At 38.1% G+C, this 5,000-nt stretch overlaps 1 protein-coding gene across 2 annotated transcripts in view; it reads left to right on the top strand.

Annotated features, from left to right (window-relative positions):
- The window catches only part of lsr (lipolysis stimulated lipoprotein receptor), a 28,833-nt gene that overhangs the window by 1,379 nt on the left and 22,454 nt on the right, over nt 1-5,000 (top strand). The gene's annotated exons all lie outside the window — the stretch shown is intronic.

The following is a 5,000-nucleotide window of genomic DNA, read 5'->3' as shown; positions in this document are numbered from 1 at the left end:
AGCGCGCGAGTGGGACCTGATATTCAGCTGGGAATGACTACAACAGTAAATAAACACACGACATATATATACTCTATTAGCCACAACACAACCAGGCTTATATTTAATATGCCACAAATTAATCCCGCATAAAAACACCTAGGTGTTTGTTATGCTAGCTCCTAGCTCCTAGCTACTAGCTCGAGCTAGTTATAGCTCGAGCGGGTAATATGGACGGGATCCCGTATATATAACCCGCCAATACAATTCAAACACCTGCATAACACACACACTCACTCAGCCCAAACAACCGTTCACCTAACCGAAGGTTCATAAAGCTTATATATTTAATCAAAGTTACGTACATGACACGCACGTACGGGCAAGCAATCAAATGTTTGGAAGCGCGCGGGTGGGACCTGATATTCAGCTGGGAATGACTACAACAATAAATAAACACAAGACATATATATACCGTATTTCCTTGAATTGGCGCAGGGAATATAGTATTCGCACGTCTAGAATTACTGCCGGGTCAAACTCGTTTCTCAAAATAATTAACGCATGCTTGGCCTTATCGCCGGTTTATTATTGAAGCCGGATCAAATTCGTTTTGCAAAATATTAATTTTATTATCGCATGTCTATAATTTTCACCGGGTCAAACTCGTTTCGCAAAATATTTAGCATATGGCGAGAACTTCCACCGGGTCAAATTCGTTACGTCACGAGTGACGCATCTGTCCTCATTTTCAAAATGGAGGAAGCTGATTTCAGTAGTTTACAATCGCACAAAGGAAAAAAGATAAAGAGCTATTCAGTAGGATTTAAGGTCCAAGCTATTGAATACCGGCACAGTATGTTAAAGAGAACAGTAAGCATCTATGTTTTATTAATATACCTTAGCTGCGTGTGTGAAATACTGTATAAGTCATTAAATGACTCCCGCCTCCTGGTGGTAGAGGGCGCTGCCGCGCTAGTGATCCTTCTTGCGACTTCCGGTACTGCAGAAGAAGTGAACACACGCAGCAAGAGATTTTTTTTTTTTAAACAAGGAGAATTACATACCGGTATCTAAAATAAAACAGTTTTCTAAACTGGACTTTCAATGGAAGCAGGAGGTAATAATTAAAGGAATATCTCCATCGAGACAGAGACTTTTAAAACGGAAAAAAGAAAATAATGAAGACTTCTATAAACAAGTTATCGATGCTTTTGGTCAGAAGGAGCTGCAAATGGACTCCATTTATAAGTACAGGTAAGACCATAATAACGTTTTTTTTAATTAAATGTGCTTTTCATGATGGTATGCTTACATCACACTCAAAGCGCACGCCTAAATTTTATGGATTCCTTTTGGTAAACGCCGGAGTGAGAAGAGGTTTTAAAATAATTACCGCATGCACGGCCATCCCGCCGGTTTCCGGTAAACGCAGGAGTGACAGGAGGTTTTAAATTAATTAACGCCCCTGCGGCTATTCAAGGAAATACGGTACTCTATTAGCCACAACACAACCAGGCTTATATTTAATATGCCACAAATTAATCCTAATGCTAGCTCCTAGCTCCTAGCTACTAGCTCGAGCTAGTTATAGCAAGCGATCAAATGTTTGGAAGCGCAGCTGTGTACTCACGTTATCGCAACTGTGTATCCAAATCAAAGTCCTCCTGGTAAGAGTCTCTGTTGTCCGAGTTCTTCCATCTTGACTGCATCTTTCGGGAATGTAAACAAAGAAGCGCCGGCTGTGTACGTGTTGTTGCTGAATTCCCTCGCAAAATAGACACTTCGCACAGACAACTTTCTTCTTTGCTTGCTCAGCTTCTTTCTCCATAATGCAATGAACAAATTGCAACAGATTCACCAACACAGATGTCCAGAATACTGTGGAATAATGAGATGAAAACAGAGCTATTTCGTATTGACTTCAATGGTGTCCGAATACTTCCGTTTCAATGATTGACGTCACGCGCATACGTCAACCCTCAGAGGCGTTTCGAACCGGAAGTTTAGCGGGAAATTTAAAATTGCACTTTATAAGTTAACCCGGCCGTATTGGCATGTGTTGCAATGTTAAGATTTCATCATTGATATATAAACTATCAGACTGCGTGGTCGGTAGTAGTGGCTTTCAGTAGGCCTTTAATTAGCAATTATTGGGTTAATTAAGTAGTTCGAAATTATTTTCTGTCACGCCCCCCCAGGGGACATTAATTTATTTTCACGCCCCTTCTGCCCCAAGTTAATGTTTATTTTTGTATCCGTATGTGCCAAGATAGTTATTCACTAAAACTAAAGATGCTATTATGCTCATGCCCCCCATGGAACTCTTCCTTTATTTAAGGAGCACTTTGTTAACATATTACCACCCCAAAGTTAATGTTTTATTTTATTTATCTGTATGTGACAAGATAGGTTTTTACTAACACTAAAGATGCTATTATGCCTTTGCCTCTCCCCCCCCCCCCCCCCCCCCAGGGGAACTGCTCCTCTATTTATGGAGCGCTTTATTACAATTTTTTACGCCCCCCCCCCCCCCCCTGAAGTTATTATTAATATCTTTTTTTTATCTGTATGTGCCAATATAGTTATTTACTAAAACTAAAAATGCTATTATGCCTTTGCCTCTCACGCCCCCCCAGAGGAGCTGCTCTTTTATTTAAGAAGCGCTTCATTACAACTTTTCATGCCCCCCCTGAAGTTAATGTTTATTTACTAACTTTAGATCATACTTGCCAACCTTGAGACCTCCGATACTGGGAGGAGGGGGGCGGCGGAGTGGGGGCGTGGTTAAGAGGGGAATATATTTAAGCTAGAATTCACCACCTCAAGTATTTCATATATATATATATATATATATATATATATATATATATATATATATATATATATATATATATATATATATATATATGTATATATATATATATATATATATATGTATATATATATATATATATATATATATATATGTATATATGTATGAAATACTTGACTTTCAGTGAATTCTAGCTATATATATATATATATATATATATATATATTTATTTATTTATTCATTTTATTATACATATAAATAAAAGAAATACTTGAATTTCAGTGTTCTGGAGGCTATCCAGTAGATGGCAGTATTGTCCTGTTTAAGAGTGTCACAACATTGCTGTTTACGGCAGAAGAACTGCTTTACGGTAGACTAAACGTGACTGCTGTTGTTGTGTTTTGTTACCGCGCTGGGAGGACGTTAATGAAACTGCCTAACAATAAACCCACATAAGAAACCAAGAACTCGCCCTCCATCATTCTACAGTTATGACGTCATTGGGCAAGCTGTTTATATTGTGGGAAAGCGGACGTGCAAACAGGCTGTCCCCACTCAGGTCCGCATTGAGCTGGAGGGGGCGTGGCTTCCAGCTCCGGCTGAATACCGGGAGTTTGTCGGGAGAAAATTTCTGCTGGGAGGTTATCAGGAGAGGCGCTGAATACCGGGAGTCTCCCGCTAAAAACGGGAGGGTTGGCAAGTATGCTTTAGATATGCTATTATGCTGTTGCCTCTCAGTGCTCCTTTATTTAAGTAACACTTGAAGTTGTTTACGCCCCCTTAAAGTGAATATTTATTTTTCTATCTGCATGTGCTAAGATAGTTATTTACTAGCAATAAAGATGCTATTATGCTGTTGCCTCTCACCCCCCTCCTGCCCCCCCCTAAAAGTTAAGGTTTATTTTTTTTATCTGTATGTGACAAGATAGGTATTTACTAACACTAAAGATGCTATTATGCCATTGCCTCTCACGCCCCCCAGGGGAACTGTTCCTTTATTTAAGGAGCACTTTATTAACAAATTCCTGCCCCCGTCCTTAAAGTTAATGTTAATTTTTTTTCATCTGTATGTGACAAGATAGGTATTTACTAACACTAAAGATGCTATTATGATATTGCCTCACACGCCCCCTTAAAGTTAATGTTTATTTTTCTATCTGTATGTGCTAAGATAGTTATTTTCTAACACTTAAGATGCTATTATGCTGTTGCCTCTGACGCCCCCCCAAGGGAACTGCACCTTTATTTAAGGAGCGCTTTATTACAATTTTTCCACGCCCCCGAAGTTAATGTTTATTTTTTTATCTGTATGTGCCAAAATAGGGTTTTACTAACACTAAAGATGCTTACTTTAACTTTAACTTAATTATGCTGTTGCCGCTAACGCCCCCCTCTGAAGTAAATGCTTCTTTATTTAAGGAGCACTTTATTAAAGTTTATTACGCCCCCCTAAAAGTTAATGTTTATTTTTCTATTGCATGTGCCAAGATAGTTAGTTACTAGCAATAAAGATGATATTATGCTGTTGCCTCTCACGCCCCCCAAGGGAACTGCTTCTTTATTTAAAGAGCACTTTATTAACATTTTTCACGCCCCCCCTAAAGTTAATGTTTATTTTTTATCTGCATGTGCCAAAAATATTTTTTTACTAACACTAAAGATGCTGTTATGCTGTTGCCTCTCAGGGGAACTGTTCCTTTATTTAAGAAGCACTTTAATAAAAATATTTCACGCCCCCGGGAGTGAAAATATATGTATAAATATATGTATGTGTCAAGATAGATGTTATTACACTATTGCCTCTCACGCCCCCCTACTGGGTTAATAAATGGCATCTAACATTTTGCAGCTGATCTTTGCATAGGTTTACTTGGAATAGCGTAAGTCATTTATGAAAACTATCGCTACTTTCTTCATGATATTTTATCATAGAGTTGTATGGCTCTTTGAAGGGAGACAGATCTGCAGGCTGGCTCATTTTTAGTTTATTTTTATTTTTATTTAAATTTTTTATTTTTTTTACCAACAAAACAATCAGTGAGACTGTAAGATAAGATGTGGATCGGAGTAATTTAAATGTCCATAAATCTTACACTATTGGTGGGAAGAACTGTATTCTGAAATATTGGCTATCATTTTTTCTGTGTTTTTCTTGTAAACATTCCATAAGGTGGTGCCATTTCATCATTATCTGACAGTGACATCA

The sequence above is a fragment of the Entelurus aequoreus genome, linkage group LG20 (assembly GCF_033978785.1).
Source record: "Entelurus aequoreus isolate RoL-2023_Sb linkage group LG20, RoL_Eaeq_v1.1, whole genome shotgun sequence".
Taxonomy (NCBI): domain Eukaryota; kingdom Metazoa; phylum Chordata; class Actinopteri; order Syngnathiformes; family Syngnathidae; genus Entelurus; species Entelurus aequoreus.
Note: the sequence above shows the minus strand (reverse complement) of the source record. Positions and strands in the feature narration are given on the sequence as shown.